Here is an 18162-nt window from a genome sequence, read left to right as displayed (position 1 = left end):
CTAAAACTAAACGTTTGAGAGTCCCAGGTATTTAAACCCCAGAGCGGGTTGTCTTTACCAGGGTCGTTGACCAACTATGAAACACATCACATGAGCCAAGGGTGGAAAAAAGGCGTGGGTGATTATCAGCAGAGGTTTCAGGTGAAACCATTATGAGACCTTCACATATGTAGTTTAACGTCTTTACACCGAAATTGAATGGCCTCAATTTCGATCAGACTTTGTGATCTCTAATAGCCCTTTTCCACTTGCACCTACCTAGCTTGGCTTAACTTGACTCAGCTCGATCTTTAAAGTTTCCATTAGGTGATAGTACCTGGTTACAGGTATTTTTTTAGTACCTGCCCAGTAAGGTTTCCAAGGCAATCTCAAAATGTGACATATACAGATTGCGTGGCAGGGACTGTGCAGTCAATGGCATCACTCAATGAGTCATGAGAGTGACTCTTTCACAAAATCAAAAAGGTTATTTTAGAAAGACAAATTGGTGTCACAGATCACATTGAAAGGTTTGGCACCCAACACATTTACAATGCCCCAGAAGGAATGTGTCTTAGCAAAGAATTCCATGAAGCTTAGAGCTTGTGATTTTAAGGGGGATCGTCCGGGATTTGAACCCGGGACCTCTCGCACCCGAAGCGAGAATCATACGCCTAGACCAACGAGCCACAGGAGGCCTGCGTTCAAGTCTGGAACTCTGAAAGGATAGACTTAAATCGGCCTTCAAATTCAAGCAGGAATGTTTTTAAGCTCTCTTCAGTATTCATTTTTGTACCTTCAGGACTTTGCTACTGACAAGTTCCAACAGGGATGACTCCAGAGGGACTGCACACAGTGAATGAGAAAAAAGGGTTCCCAGTCATCCACGTCATGGTAGTCTGATGAGCTTTGAAAGAAAGCAGCTGGAATTCTCTAAGTGCCTTGAAGACCTTTCACCTCTCCTCTGAGAACCTTCGTTAGATCTAAAACTAAACGTTGGAGAGTCCCAGGTATTTAAAACCCAGAGCGGGTTGTCTTTACCAGGGTCGTTGACCAACTATGAAACACATCACATGAGCCAAGGGTGGAAAAAAGGCGTGGGTAATTATCAGCAGAGGTTTGAGGTGAAACCATTATGAGACCTTCACATATGTAGTTTAACGTCTTTACACCGAAATTGAATGGCCTCAATTTCGATCAGACTTTGTGATCTCTAATAGCCCTTTTCCACTTGCACCTACCTAGCTTGGCTTAACTTGACTCAGCTCGATCTTTAGAGTTTCCATTAGGTGATAGTACCTGGTTACAGGTATTTTTTTAGTACCTGCCCAGTAAGGTTTCCAAGGCAATCTCAAAATGTGACATATACAGATTGCGTGGCAGGGACTGTGCAGTCAATGGCATCACTCAATGAGTCATGAGAGTGACTCTTTCACAAAATCAAAAAGGTTATTTTAGAAAGACAAATTGGTGTCACACATAACATTGGAAGGTTTGGCACACAACACATTTACAATGTCCCAGAAGGAATGTGTCTTAGCAAAGAATTCCATGAAGCTAAGAGCTTGTGAGTTTAAGGGGGCTCGTCCGGGATTTGAACCCAGGACCTCTCGCACCCAAAGCGAGAATCATACGCCTAGACCAACGAGCCACAGGTAGCATGTGCTTAACTCTTCAACTCTGAAAGGATAGACTTAAATCGGCCTTCAAATTCAAGCAGGAATGTTTTTAAGCTCTCTTCAGTATTCATTTTTGTACCTTCAGGACTTTGCTACTGACAAGCTCCAACAGGGATGACTCCAGAGGGACTGCACACAGTGAATGAGAAAAAAGGGTTCCCGGTCATCAACGTCATGGTAGTCTGATGAGTTTTGAAAGAAAGCAGCTGGAATTCTCTAAGTGCCTTGAAGACCTTTCACCTCTCCTCTGAGAACCTTCGTTAGATCTAAAACTAAACGTTGGAGAGTCCCAGGTATTTAAAACCCAGAGCGGGTTGTCTTTACCAGGGTCGTTGACCAACTATGAAACACATCACATGAGCCAAGGGGTGGAAAAAAGGTGTGGGTAATTATCAGCAGATGTTAAACCATTATGAGACCTTCACATATGTAGTTTAACGTCTTTACACCGAAATTGAATGGCCTCAATTTCGATCAGACTTTGTGATCTCTAATAGCCCTTTTCCACTTGCACCTACCTAGCTCTGCTTAACTTGACTCAGCTCGATCTTTAAAGTTTCCATTAGGTGATAGTACCTGGTTACAGGTATTTTTTTAGTACCTGCCCAGTAAGGTTTCCAAGGCAATCTCAAAATGTGACATATACAGATTGCGTGGCAGGGACTGTGCAGTCAATGGCATCACTCAATGAGTCATGAGAGTGACTCCTTCACAAAATCAAAAACGTTATTTTAGAAAGACAAATTGGTGTCACACATCACTTGTATGGTTTCTCTCCTGTGTGGACTCGTTTGTGTCTTTTAAGCTGACCTGCAGTGGTGAAGGATGACCCACACTGATCATTGGGAAGCCATTTCACATGTCACATGAAGTGACATGAAGAGGAGGTAGACTTCCACCGTAACCTCCGTGCGGATCTGTGATATTTTGCTCGGCTAAAAGTTATCAAGGCTGACGAAAGCTTGGTTTTGCATTTGCTGGATATTGATCTGAAAACTCTTTTCTTGCTGCATCACGACTGACTTTTTAGCTAACGTAAGCTAAAGTGGCAGTGTCTGTTTTTGTTTTTGATGCTGTCGCCGGTACGAGATTCCGGAATGGCACCACTTACCTCAACATCCAGCTGTGAAAGCTGCATCAACCTGAGTCAACAAGTGATCAAGCTGGAGCAAAGGATATCCACGCTATACCAAATCCAGGGGGCTGAATGCGAACTTGACACGATCCTCCTTGGCAAAGCTCAAACCACCGCTACTAGCGCTGAGCTAGCCGACACAGTGCACCATCCAGCTGCTGTGTCCCAAGATCCCCCCAACAGTCAACACAGGCTCTCAACTTGCGTCGCTGGTGCTTCTGCCAAGGACGAGAACTCCTGGTTTCAGCTAGGGGCCAGACCCAAGGCTCTGGTCAGCTCCACTCCACTCCAACCAGCGCCATGGACCATGGTTGAGACGCGTGGTGGCTGCAGAGGGGGCAGGAGAATCCGTCTCTCGCACCCTCACCCCTCCGGTGCGGTAGTATTGGAGAATAAATTCAATGTCCTGGATCCTGTGGACTTTCCTCCTCTGACCGCTAGCCCTCGCCATCCCGCTGTGTCGCTGAGGTCTGCGCCATCTCCACCACTACGCCCCCGGAGCCGCGGCGGGCAACCCGACGCTGTGGTGCAAACTCACCGCGGAGAGCTGTGCTTTACCCCGGCTCCTCGGAGAAGAGGACCCACGGCGTGGCTACCTGGGAGTCACTCACGCAGTCCGGCTGGCGCATCTCCATCTGAACACCCCCGGTGTCGCGGCGCGGGCGTCTCAGATGGCCAACAGCCCTCGGTGGCACCTCCTCTCTCCACGCTGGTCCTCGGGGATTCCATTGTCAGGAACGTGCGGATGAGGGGGGCGCTCACGCTGTCGTTCCCGGGAGCCACTGTTGTTGACATAGTGGACAGAATTCCCAACATTCTGGCATCCCACCCACAGGTTAACCGGCTCATCATCCACATCGGCACCAATGATATCCCCAAACAGCAATCTGAGCTGCTGAAGTTGGACTTCCTCGAACTCTTCAGCCTTCTTGGTCAGTTGCAGGTGAGTGCTTTTATCTCTGGGCCCACCCCCACCTGTGGCAGAGGGATAGGCCGTTTCAGCCGGCTGCTCAGCCTTAACACCTGGCTTTCCTCTGCCTGTGTCTCCCACAGTGTGGGTTTTATTAACAACTTTGATGCCTTCTGGGAGAGGAGGCATCTTTTTGGGGCAGACGGGCTCCACCTCAACGCCTGGGGACGCCGTTTGCTGTCCGCCAATTTGGCATTTGGCGTACAGCACTCCCGCACATCGCCACTGTCTGCCACTGACTGATGTTCCCCTGGTCCCAGCTCCTATATTTGTTCCACTTTTAACAGTAATACACAAAACTCTGGACTAGGACCTTTCTCTCCCACAGTCAACACAATACCCGTCATAATCACAAACAGAGAGCAACAGAATTATCATAAATCCAGTAACTCCAAAAACATTAATAACCTCCGGCCTCTTCAAAAATATCAACATCCATTCAACTCTATTGTCAATAATCCACCAGTCTCAATCAGTATGGCACTTTTAAATGTACGCTCTCTGTCGAACAAGTCTTTTATTATTAATGATTTAATTTTAGATAATAAACTTGACTGTTTATTTTTAACTGAAACATGGCTGGGCTCGGATGCACCAGTTGTTCTCACTGAGGCCTCCCCACCAAATTTTAATTTCTCTTTTTCTATTAGAAGTGGTGAGAGAGGTGGTGGGACTGCATCTTTAGCCAACAACACACTCACCACCAAACAAATTTTATTTGATCATTTTACCACTTTTGAATTCCATGCTATTGTTTTCAGCAGCCCTCCAGTTTTATCTGTCACAATTTATAGACCACCTAAAGACAGCGCTGCTTTTATCAAGGTATTCTCAGAATTTTTAACAAACATACATTCAAAATATAATATGATAATTTTAACCGGTGATTTTAACCTGCACATAGATAATCCTTCTGACCCTGCAACAAAAGAATTCTTAAACATTCTTCACTGTTTGGATTTTATCCAGCACGTCACGCAGCCGACTCACAACAGAGGACACACGCTGGTGGACAGCCCATGGGTGATGACCAGGTCCAGAGTGTGTCCTCTCAAAAGAAATTGCAGGGCACCAGAAAGGAGATGGAGGAAAAATAAAAATAATATCAACCATCAAATATTTTCCGAGCAACTTAAAATGTACAATAATACATTAAGGAAGTCAAGAAATTCATACTTCGCCAAAATAATCAGTATTAACAAAAATAATCCCAAGGTCCTCTTTTCCACCATAGATCATTTATTTAACCCTGATTTTAAAAGCTCCCAAAGAACCCCCACAGACTCGCTCTGTGAGCAGTTTGCAGACCACTTCAGGGGAAAGATCAGCGCCATCAGATCTGATATTTTATCTAATCGCGATATGATTGTAAACACATCTGAGGGCTCGATTGTACCTGAGGAGACACTGGACAGCTTTGTCCTGGTTAATGCTGAGAACTTTCAGAAGGTTTTCTCCACAGTGAGACCCACCACATGTCTTTTAGATCCAATTCCTTCTTCACTCTTTAAAACACTTTATGGATTTTTTGAGGCTGAGCTTTTATACATGATGAATTGCTCTCTTCAGTTGGGTGTCTTCCCTGCTGCCTTTAAAACGGCGGTGGTGAGGCCCCTTCTGAAGAAGAGCAATTTGGATTGTAATGATTTTAATAACTACAGACCTGTATCCAACTTACCATTTTTAAGTAAAGTCTTAGAAAAACTTGTTTTTACTCAGATTACTGATTTTCTCAATGATAGACAGATCCTGGAGATATTCCAGTCTGGATTTAGGGTGAACCACAGCACAGAGACTGCTCTCCTAAAGGTTTTAAATGATCTTAGATGTAACTGGGACGCCCAAAAGCTCTCAGTCCTGGTGCTACTGGATCTAAGCGCAGCCTTTGATACAGTAGACCATGCTATTCTTTTAAACAGACTAAAACACATGGTGGGTCTCTCTGGTGCTATACACAACTGGTTCACTTCCTATCTCTCTGACAGATCTTTTATGGTGAGTATGGATACATGCTCCTCTAAGATCCATAAAATGACATGTGGTGTGCCTCAAGGGTCGGTTCTAGGCCCTGTACTTTTTAATTTGTATATGTTGCCTCTCGGCAGTGTCATCAGGAGGCATGGAGTGAACGTCCACAGTTACGCTGATGACACGCAGCTGTACATCTCTGTGTCTCCTGATGACACCAGACCAATGGATGCCCTTTTTAACTGTGTCTTGGATATAAGATCTTGGATGGCAGAAAACTTTTTACAGCTTAACCAGGACAAAACTGAAGTTTTAATTGTTGGTCCTGAGGCTCAGAGAGAGAAACTCTTGTCTAAATTACAGGCATTTTCACTATGTCCTTCGCTACAAGTGAAAAACCTGGGTGTTATTTTTGACTCTGAGCTTGGTTTTATCCCACATGTTAAACATGTAACCAAAATTGGATTTTATCATCTAAAAAATATAGCCAGAGTCCGCCCTATTCTCTCTCGGGCCAACACGGAGATGCTGATGCATGCTTTTATTACCAGTCGCATTGATTACTGTAATGCCCTGCTCTCTGGTCTTCCTAAGAAGAATATTTCACCTTTACAACTCTTGCAAAACTCGGCAGCTCGTGTGCTGACGGAGACCAGAGGGCGGGCCCACATTACACCGGTTTTAGAATCGCTGCACTGGCTCCCCGTGTGTTTCAGGATCGATTTTAAAGTTCTTTTATTGGTTTTTAAATGTCTTAATGGTCTTGGGCCTTCTTATCTCTCAGATCTGCTTTTACCATACGAACCCTCGCGGACCCTGAGGTCCTCTGGTACTGGCCTTTTGATTGTCCCTAAAGTCAGGACACATACTCACGGAGAGGCAGCTTTTCAGTGGTATGGTCCTCGTCTGTGGAACAGCCTGCCGGAGGAGCTCAGGGCCGCAGAGAACGTACATGTTTTTAAGAACAGGCTCAAGACCACCTTTTTAATTTAGCTTTTACTTAGCGTTTATTTATTTTTTATGCTTATTTATTCTATCCTGTTATTCTATTATTAATTTAGGATTTACCTAATATTTTTTGATTTTATTCTTATTCAGTTTTTAATCTTCTTACTCTATTTATATTTATATTGTATCCTGTTCTTATTTATTTTATCATTTTACCCTGTATACATCGTATTGCGTCATATCTCCAGTGTTTCCTCGGAGGGCGCTCTCTGCACCGGGGCTGTTATTGACCGTGGCTGCTGGGTCTCTGGGGTCCTCTCACCCTGGTTGGGGGGCTCCTTTGCCTCCCTCCCGCTGTGTGCCCAGCCCGGAGGCTGCGGTCTGTGACCGGCTCCCGGTGCAGACGGCTCTCTGTTATAATGTTTCCTCACTTGGCTCATGCGAGCCCAGCCCAATTTTTACTCTTTAAGTGTGCGCGTGTGTGTATGTGTGTGTGTGTGTGGGGGTGGGGGGATATATGTGTATTGAGAGTGTGGGGAGTGAGTTGGAGGGTGGGGTGGGCTGCTTTTAACTATGTAAAGCACTTTGTGCTACATTTTTTCTATATGAAAAGTGCTTTATAAATAAAGATTGATTGAAAGGTTTGGCACCCAACACATTTACAATGCCCCAGAAGGAATGTGTCTTACCAAAGAATTCCATGAAGCTTAGAGCTTGTGATTTTAAGGGGGCTCGTCCGGGATTTGAACCCGGGACCTCTCGCACCCTAAGCGAGAATCATATGCCTAGACCAACGAGCCACAGGAGGCCTGCGTTCAAGTCTGCAACTCTGAAAGGATAGACTTATATCGGCCTTCAAATTCAAGCAGGAATGGTGTTAAGCTCTCTTCAGTATTCATTTTTGTACCTTCAGGCCTTTGCTACTGACAAGCTCCAACAGGGATGACTCCAGAGGGACTGCACACAGTGAATGAGAAAAAAGGGTTCCCAGTCATCCACGTCATGGTAGTCTGATGAGCTTTGAAAGAAAGCAGCTGGAATTCTCTAAGTGCCTTGAAGACCTTTCACCTCTCCTCTGAGAACCTTCGTTAGATCTAAAACTAAACGTTGGAGAGTCCCAGCTATTTAAAACCCAGAGCGGGTTGTCTTTACCAGGGTCGTTGACCAACTATGAAACACATCACATGAGCCAAGGGTGGAAAAAAGGCGTGGGTAAATATCAGCAGAGGTTTCAGGTGAAACCATTATGAGACCTTCACATATGTAGCGTAATGTCTTTACCTCAATTTCGATAAGACTTTGTGCTCTCCAATAGCCCTTTTCCACTAGCACCCACCTACACTGTAAAAAAAAAAAAAACCTGTAGATTTTACGGTAAAACGCTGGCAGCTGTGGTTGCCAGAAATCTACTGTAAAATTACGGGTGAAACATTTTCTTCTTTAACGGTAACAAGGTATTGTTATTGTTGATTTTACGGTTAAAAACAGTGCTAGGGTCAATATTTTACCGTAGAAGAAAATGTTTTAACTTGAAGAAAAAAATAATGTTTTTCCCTAGAATTAACATGAAAATAACATAAAATAAAGTTTGTGCCAGAAAACACAACATTTTTTCCCTGTAAAATTAACTATCAAAAAATAAAAAAATACAATTTTATTCTGTAACCGTTTTTAGACTAGAGTGTTCTTAAGTGTTCTACTCTGTAAGCTTAATACACAAACCATGATTTTATTCAAATTACTAAATGTAACACAAAAATGTCCACCTTAAATTTCCAAAAAAGTATTTTATTTAACATCTTTGATGTTTTGAACATCAAACATTTACATTTGTACTCAACAAATCACAAATAGTTACTAGTTATCTCCATGACAGTAACAGTGAGAAATCACAGAATTCTTACAAGTTCTGTCAAACTGTGCAAAACCAGTGTTGTAAGTTGAGCACACATTATACTTCACATTACCTTTAGCAGACAATTCAGACACCTTTAAGTGTTTTGGTGCTGTTCTCACTACATAAATGTCAGTACACGTAGAATCTTGACTTTTCAAATTACCCAAATACAAATATAGAGAATTAAAGATTTTTTCTATAATTGAAAGAAAATCTGAATTGAAGAAACTACAGGAACAAGTTTACACCCACATATTTTTCACACAGAACTGAGCAGTAAACCTGAAAATGCCAGCAATGTACATTAGGGCTGCCACAAACGATTATTTTGATAGTCGACTAGTCACCGATTACTTTTGCGATTAGTCGACTAATCAGATCATCATCCATTAGACGTAAAACTACAGCTTATTGCACCAGCAGCATCTGCTCTTATATAACTATCATTAGCTTACAGCTTTAAGTGTTTAAGGTATGTGCTCACTAAAAGTAAAGACAAGATGATAGTTTGTTAAATTTTTATGAAATTTGCAGATTGTTTCGGTGAAGTTTAATAAACTCCTTGCTATCTAAACTATAACAGGACACTGGAGTATATTCTGGAGCATCTCACACTTCTGATAATCAGCTGTCTGCTTGACGTTTATTCAGCTGTGCAAAAACTATAACTTTAATCTCAGACAAACTGATTTACTCAGGAACAAATAAAATACTAAAAAAAAAAAAAAGCCAAACAATAACATTTTAAGTTATCTAAGTGACTCATATATATTTAACCTGAGTAGCGAAAGACAGCGGTGGGTTTGAAAACGATTTGTGGGGAGTCCGGTGTTCTCACGGCGCTAGTGAGCCTAGCCCCCGGCTCGCTAACGAGCTAGTGGGTAACAGATGTCTCCGAAAACGTCGGAGCGCTTTTGAAAATATGTGGTGTCCTGATAAACTGAGCAGATATTTGAGGTTTACACAGCTACATTCTCGCCTGAAAATATGTTAAACGTTTATTTTGTGACCCAGAAAGAAGAATAAGAGTAACATTAAAACTAACTAGCTGCCGCCATTGTTGGAAACTGCGCTGGGCCGCGCTATGAATTCTGGGACACAGCTGCTTCTTCTTCTTCTTCTTCTTCTTCTTCGGGGTTTAACGGTAGCTGACATCCTTGTACATGCAATGCTGCCATCTTCTGTTTCAGTCCGTTATTACACTCTTAAATCCTGCCACTTATTCCTGCGTCTTTTGTGATCTTACAAAGTTTCAAACGACGCGTCGACTATTAAATCAGTCGTCGACGATTTTGATAGTCGACGTAATCGTGACTAGTCGACAAATCGTGGCAGCCCTAATGTACATGCAGCATACTTTTACACTATTGGAATACAAATATCTTTAAAACTGGGAAAATTAAAATCCAAGAAACAAAAATCACAGGTTTACCACATTTTTACCAGATACATTTTTCAGATATAAAACAGTGAATCAAAAGTAGACCATGTACTTTTACAAATTGTGTCTAGTAAAACTTCACATTGTTAAACTTCCCACTCACAATCAGAAATGTAACAATTGTTTCAAAAACAGAACATCTGTAGAGTATGTAACATAGTATACCTTTATCACTGTCTCAAACAAGAGGGGTAGGACTAGATCCACTCATGGTCAGCAATGTCTGAGATGAGAGTGAGGACTCTGGGATTGACTGAGAACACTTTTTTCTTCTTGGATTCAACCTTGGTGCCTCTCTCTGGATTTATGGAAAAGAAACACCTTCATGAAAAAAGGGCGAGAGAGATTGAGGAAATTAACAACCTGAGGTGGGATATCAAATGGCCAAGTTTGAAAAGCACAAAAATAAATCCATAATAAAATAAATTTTACCGTTGAAGGAACTCCAGTGTTGATCGTAGTTCTACAGGGTAGTGTATGTTAAAGCAGCAGTAACTGCCAAACATTAGGCAGATAGCAGAGGTGAAGGTTGTGATGCGGTCGTTGACAGTCTTCTTGTCAATGCTCAACATGAATGTCTCAGCAGCGAAGCAGGAGGAACCTGAGAATTAACACAACAACAACAACAACAAATTAAAAAATTTAATAACAAGAGCTTTAATGTCAGTCATATATACAAATACAGAGATACTTGTTACATGGATCATAGGATGAGTTATGTTACTAGTTGAACTTATATGGTTGTGTTATCCAGTGTATTAGTGAGGAAGCAACAGAACATGAAACTAAACAAGCCAAGAGTACAAGAACGTGGCAGTTACAACAAAAAAAAAAAAAAACGTTGAATTTTGCTCTTTCAGCTTACCGCAAACAATGATGAAGGGTGTTAGTGGGATGTTGAGTAGAGAGAAGTACACAGCCAAAACCTTGTGCTTCTTTTTGGCAGAACCAAGTGGGTTCACCACTTCAAATGCATCCTGGTATAGAACCAGCTTGAGGCAATGTGGATTTTCCTGAAAAAATTTGTTTGACAGAAACACGTTACCATCACAACAGTCCCTGAGAACATCTGGTCTTGAAACATTATTAGGATTCACTGATATGAGACCTTGCCAAAAACTTGATTCCAGCATGCCCTTCAAAATATTTAGCAGAGGAACATAATAGGAAAATCTCTCCATCCTGTTCTCGTCCCTGCCCAAAAACACTTTTCTGGGTTCAACATACTTGAACACATCTTTAAAGCACTGAACTCTTGAATAAGCAGTTCTCATGGGCCCTGTGTGACAAGCTGAGAACAAGTCAGATTGTTTTACTGTGTCACAGATTTTTATGTCTTCATCTGAAACTGACATATCTTTTAGAAGTGACCTTAGTCTATTCAATGTATACATCTGTCCCAATTCATGTATATTTTGTATTTCTTCAACAATGGTTTGAATGGTAGATGCTGGCAGAAGATGCTGTCCCTGTAGTTTAATGTAAAACATACATACATTTCTGAGATACAGGTCACTGAAATTAGACCCATCCATACCAGGGTCTTCTATATCTGATACACTGGCACCTTCCTGCATGGTGGCACTTGTAGATGGACTCTGAGTATCTTTGTTTAAACCACAAATCACATTTTCCTAACGTTTGTGTTTTCTAGACATATGGGAGGTAAATGTAGATTTTACAGAGAACTCACTTTGGCATCCTCTCACTGGACGAGTTACATGCCGTCCCTCTTCTATGTGTTCCTGTAAGTGAGCAATCAAAGCTTTGGTTCCCTCACACTGGCATTCACAAAGTGAGACAGTGCAATTCAAACCCATTAAGGTAGCATTCTGAGAAACAGTTGCGGTACCAGTGTGGTGGCGGTAGAAGTGAGACTTTAAAGCAGCATATCCAGAAAATACCTGCTTACAACTTACTTCAACACATTTAAAAATACACCGGGGTTCATTACGATGCAGTCTGCAATGCAAAACATAAGCTTTCACGGACTGAACCGATTCTCCACATATGCTGCAAAAATACATAATCAATATGACACAGCTGCGAGGCTAGCTAACTTAAAGCTTCAGCCGGATGTCAAACAAGGCGGGAAAATCCAGGCCGCATTTAGACAAAGCATTCAAATATAGCTATACTAATTAGACGGTTTCCATTAATACACCCGTCTCCAAAACACGTCTCAAAACGCGCACTGCTGGTTTTGCAAGGCTCTTTTCAGCCTGATGTAGCTAACGCTAATGCTAGAAACGAGCTAAAGCTAACGTAAATTTATCATTTGCGCCTTCACTGCCTACAACACAATGCTGTCGATAAATAAACCAAGTAGGATTATTTTCTTACCGTAGTGACTGAAGACGAGCTGTGGCAGACGTTAAATTAAAAAAAATGAGAAACAAGTCCACGAAAATGAAGATAGCGTGCTGCCGTAGTCCAAAGCAAAACTTGTGTGGAGCTGTACAGACGTTATCTGCGGTGGAGCCTGACGCAGTGCGCTGATTGGCCCGTTTGAAATCAGGCGCCTTGATGTGAAACGGTGCTCTAAACGTCAGGGGAAAACGCCTAGTTTTGGGAGGAGGTGCTTTTAAAATCTTTTTTCTTCATATGATAATTAACTATGAATAAATAGAACAGACAACAGATTATTGTTTTAACACTTTTGGGATTATATGAATTCACTCAATAATATAGTATGTCTATCATTAGCTGTAGGTCTCTCAAGTAGTTGTTAGCTTTTACATTTTAAACTCATGGTTTATTGAGTTCAACAGAATGTAGATTTAACAGCTACATCCCATATTCTTTACAAAAACTACATCCAAAAATTGCCCTAATACATTTCTAGTATAAAGATCTTGGGACATATGTACCTGTTATATGAATATGCTGTATTAAATGTGCTATGAATCAAGAATGGATTTAATGTAAAGTGCTTTGGGCTTCTTGAAAACCGCTATCTAATCCATTATTATTATTATGTGAAATTAATGCAAAAATCACAAAGTCATATTACAGCATGTATCCATTACCAGCACAACCATGCTTACATTCAGCAATTAAAACCTGTATTTTTTTCAATAAATAAATGTAAAAAAAATTGTGTTTGCCTGTTCTAAACTTTATTGGAATCTTCCGTTAAAAAAACTATGCAAGAGTGATTTACAGTAGGTTTATGTATTTTTTTCAGAGAAATAATGTACATATTACGGTTTTTTTACATTTCTTTATTTACGGCAATTTCACATCAAATCAACAGTTTTAAACTGTTTTATAGTTAACAGGTTTTTCCTGTTGTGTTTTTACTGTCTTTCACTGTTAAATATACGGATCTTTTTTACAGTGTAGCTTGGCTTAACTTGACTCAGCTCGATCTTTAGAGTTTCCATGGTGATAGCACAATGCCCCAGAAGCAATGTAACTTGCCAAAGGATTCCATGAAGCTGAAAGCTCGTCATGTTTAGGGGGCTCGTCGGGGATTTGAAGCAAGGACCTCTTGCACCATAAGCGAGAATTATACGCCTAGACCAACGAGCCACAGAATGCCTATACTTAATAAAGTTTGACTTTATCTAATCTAATCTAATCTCAGCCATACCAATTTACTCAGGGACAAATAAAACATAGAAACAGCCAATCAACAACATTTTTAGTTTATGTAAGTGACTTATATATTACCTGAGTATTTATATATTTAACCTGAGTAGCGAAAGACCGTGGTCATCTTAAAATGATGTACCAGGAGTTTGCTTTTCTTGGTGGCTCTAGTTACCCTCGAGCTCCAGAGTAGCTATCGAGCTGGCGAGTAACAGTCATCTCCGACAACATCGGAGCACTCTTACAAATATGTGATGTCTTGATAAACCGTGCAGATATTTGAAGTTTACACAGCTACATTCTCGCTCGAAAATATGTTAAAAGTTCATTTTGTGACCCAGAAAGAAAGAAAGAAAGAGCAATAAGAGTGTTATTAAAAACCAGCCACCATTGTTGGAAACTGGAATTGGCTGGGCCGTGCTAGGAATTCTGGGATATGGTGGGCCATGAAGGACGACTTTCCTAGCTTTCCTACTTTTGTTAATCCTGGATTGACAGCTTGTTGGCGTGGTGGTTAGTGCTCTTGTCTAACAGCAAGAAAGTTCTTGGTTCAATCCACAATCTGGTTAGTTTGCGGTGGCCACTGCAGATGTTGTTATATGTGATTTGTAATATAATGTTAATTGTTTAAGGCAGGGCTGCCCAATCCCAGTCCTCAAGAGCTACTATCCTGCAGCTTTTAGATGCATCCCTACTCCAACACAGCTGAATAAAATGGTTTGATTACCTCTTCAGCATGCCATCATGTTTGGCAAAGGCCTGATAACAAGCCATTCATTTGATTCGGGTGTGTGGGAACAAGGATGCATCTAAAAGCTGCAGGACGGTAGCTCTCGAGGACCGGGATTGGGCACCCCTGGTTTAAGGATTGCTATTTATGGTCTTTTCTTTCTGTAATGAATCCTACTCGTTTTCTTGCTGTATTGGTCTGTATCATTATTAGCCAGGAAGTCTACTGCCCTAACTGCCCTTTCTGGTCTTTATGTCTGACTCCATTAGCCATTTTTGGGGCAAAACTCTGCTTCAGGTCCCAAAGTTAAACAAAATCTGCGGCATCACTGAAAGTTAAAAACTGTGTAAATTCTTTCATCTTTAATAAAATGATCAGCGCTGCTGCTTTACCAGGTGTAACAATTAAGTTTAACATCCAGGCATCCATGTAAACAGAATGTATTACATTTAACGGAGTTAGAAGTTAGCAGGAAGTTAGCACGCTGGTTTCCACCTAAACATGATATAGCATGTTCTGACTGACAGATTTCTGAATAAATTAAAACACACAGCATTGGTATCACCTCTAACATAAATGAAGACAGAAAACTAAACAGCAGTGACGTTTGTAGGGTTACTGAAGTTGGGCTAGCTGGTATATAATGATGTGCTATGTGATCGCTAGCTACACAGCTATGTTAGCATAACAGAAATGTAACCAATATGTCCACTCACCAAAGAATGATCGAAACAATGTGGATAACAACAGAGGACAATTTATTTAATGCTTTAAAGAATTGGACTGCAGCGCATATGTCCCTACCACACCCTCTTAGACATCAGCTTGACACTGATACATCAAATAAAACTTAACAAACTCTAAGTGCAAATGTTTACAACTTGAACAACTTACAGTCCCTTGGAATGCAATGTAAACCAAGAGAAGAAGAAAAGAGGAAAAAAAGAAATATTTGCATCAATATATGTGAATATATTACTGAGAGAGTCTTTTCTCAGATGTAAATATTCCCGACTAGCTCACCCGAGATTGCTCTCCGGCACAGCTACTTCAACTTCCTCAGTCCGTGATCAGAGAGGGTCTATTTGGCAATAACTAAAATGTCTTTGTATTGTCTGTGAGAAAACAATCGTGATAGCTGGCCAGCAAAATAAAGAAAGTGTATGGCACTGAATGCGGACGTGTGTCAGTTCTTCTACAACCGGAAGAAAAGTAGTCCACTGGCAAGAGAACAAACAATAGTCCTTTAAGGCTACTGCAGATATAAATAGCTCACCTGAGATTGCTCTCCGGCACAGCTACAAGCCATGTGAGCTCGTAGCCCCTCCCACTAGAGTGTACTACCACAGTCGACTGTTGTAAAGCAGCCGCAAATCAAGACGTGCAGCAAGGTCTGGGCATTCCTCGCACCACTGTACAGCATACACTACATTGTTAAGTTTGTGTTTTGGAGTTTTGTCTTTCGGGTGAACCAGTTTTTGTCTGAGTGTGTTGCTGGGTCTGAAGTACACCGGGATGTCATGCTTGGAGAAAACTCTCCTGAGTTTCTCTGATACACCGGCTACATAGGGGATGACAATGTTGTTGCGTTTGTCTTTCTTATTCTCCCTCGCTGGTGTCTGATCTTCTTTTCTGTGCATCTTTGCTGACTATATAAATGCCCAATTAGGATAACTGCATATTTTGAGTGCTTCCTTTACATGTGTGTGTTTCTTCTTTTTCCCTTCAGGCTTAGAGGGAACACGTTCTGTCCGGTGGTGTAGGGTCCTAATTACTCCAAGTTTGTGTTCCAGAGGGTGATGGGAGTCAAAGAGGAGGTACTGGTCCGTGTGTGTGGGCTTCCGGTAAACTTCGATGTTGAGGTTGCCATTCTCTTCAATGTGCACAGCGCAGTCCAGGAAAGGCAAACAGTTGTCCTTTGTGTCTTTCCTGGTGAACTTGACGTTTTTATCCACAGCGTTAATGTGCGCAGTGAAGGATTCCACTTGTGTTTTAATTTTGACCCAGGTGTCGTCCACCTATCTGTACCAGTGGCTGGGTACTCTCCCTTTAAAAGAGCCAAGAGCCTTTCTTTCCACTTCCTCCATGTAAAGGTTGGCTACAATTGGTGACACTGGGGAGCCCATACCACAGCCATGTTTTTGCCTGTAGAAACCCTCATTGTATTTTACCACTTACCACTACATATTTCAAATACAAGCTCCTTAGGTTAAGGATAAGGTCAAGGTAGAGGTTAGGGCATTGTTCAGGGTGCAAAATGCCATGCAAAAACTTTGTTCTTCTATGTTCAAACAAATAAACTGTCATGCCTTTAATGGAAAATTTCATGATACCAGGTGACTGGACAAACACCAGAAGTCTGGACTAACCTTAAAGTAGTAGGCAGTGAGACTCCAGCGAGGAGGGATTTGCAGTAGAGTAGCTGGCTGACACCCAAGAAGAATTGAGAAATCTTTCAATAGAAAACTACTAATAACATCAGCTGTAAAGGGTTGTCTCCAGGGTGTACAACAGCAGTGTCATCAGTGGTGATGGACAGTTTTTTGAACACCGTAACTCTGATCCTTTCTAGGATGATGTTGAGTGTATATTTTCTGCAATTCTCTGGCCCAAATATTGTCAAAATGAACATAAACTAATAACTTAAGTTAAACATTTGTCACATGTAACAGTGTTACAGCTCTAATTATGCTAATAAAAACAGTGTGTGTGTGTGTGTGTGTGTGTGTGTGTGTGTGTGTGTGTGTGTGTGTGTGTGTGTGTGTGTGTGTGTCATGAAGTGTACCGTCCTTGGCTTTTTTTGGCTGTTGTCTTTAGCTCATCAGGAACCATCTGTGGGGATAACAGATTTACTGTGGAACAGATTTTCTCATTCATGAACACACACACACACACACACACACACACACACACACACACACACACACACACACACACACACACCTTTGAATCTATTGTACACTCAGTGACAGTATTACAATGGCCTTAACCCTTTCAAGGTCTCTTGGTTTTTCTGTACCTCTGGTAGTCTTTGTGGGGTTTTTTCATTGGCTTTCCTTAGCTTAGGCTGAAAATCTATAACCTGTCAAGGTCTGTGAGATAAGCACATCAATTGTAATGTAGAGCAGTGGTCCCCAACCCCCGTGCCACGGGCTGGTACTGTAACCGTGGCGCAAAAAAGGTTGGGGACCGCTGATGTGGAGGACCCAAATGCACATATAATTAACACCAGAGGAACAACAGAGGACTGAGACAAGAGACTGAGACAAGAGGAAGCATGTCACAATGGCCTCGGAGAGATTCCTCGGGAACACATTATTTATCAAAGTAGAGAGTTTAAAACATGTATTGTAGTGATGGGTCGGTCGCGAACGAAATGGCTCTTACGGTGTGTTCACACCGAACGCGATGGACGCGAACAAAACGCCCCAAACGCCCCTAATTTGACGCGTGCACATTCGCGTCTCAACGCGTGTCCAAGAAAGATCCATCGTGCGTGTGAACCGGAAATGTGGGAGGGAGTTGTGCCAGACCGGTATCTTTGCAAGATGGCAGCTGTCGAGCTAGCACTTGAAGAGAGAGTCTCCCTTCTCTATGTACTGTGGAGAGCAGAGCAGCAGCGTAAAAGACGTCCTCGCCGTACCTGGGTCCATCAGGTCCTCCAGAGGCATGAGCAGTTTGGTGAGTTTCACCATTTGCTCCAGGAGCTGTGCCTGGATGACGGCCGATTCCAGCGCTATCACCGTCGGCCAGTTTGAGGACCTGCTTCCCCTCGTCGGTCCCAGCATCGCCCGCCTAGACACCAATTACAGGCGCTCAAT

General features: G+C 42.1%; 1 long non-coding RNA gene and 1 pseudogene across 2 annotated transcripts in view; one reads left to right on the top strand and one right to left on the bottom strand.

Annotated features, from left to right (window-relative positions):
* Positions 1-18162, top strand: part of LOC308413020 — a 219212-nt pseudogene that overhangs the window by 72300 nt on the left and 128750 nt on the right. The window lies entirely within an intron of this gene.
* Positions 8573-12479, bottom strand: LOC308383420. The gene is made up of 5 exons (XR_013969144.1): positions 12361-12479; positions 11711-11762; positions 10883-11030; positions 10450-10618; positions 8573-10338 (listed from the first exon to the last, which is right to left on the bottom strand). It is a non-coding gene; the product is annotated as an uncharacterized lncRNA (long non-coding RNA).

Source organism: Rhamphochromis sp. 'chilingali' (assembly GCF_963969265.1).
Source record: "Rhamphochromis sp. 'chilingali' genome assembly, chromosome: 16".
Taxonomy (NCBI): domain Eukaryota; kingdom Metazoa; phylum Chordata; class Actinopteri; order Cichliformes; family Cichlidae; genus Rhamphochromis; species Rhamphochromis sp. 'chilingali'.
The sequence above is the reverse complement of the archived record's forward strand: the minus strand, read 5'-3'. Positions and strand labels throughout refer to the sequence as shown.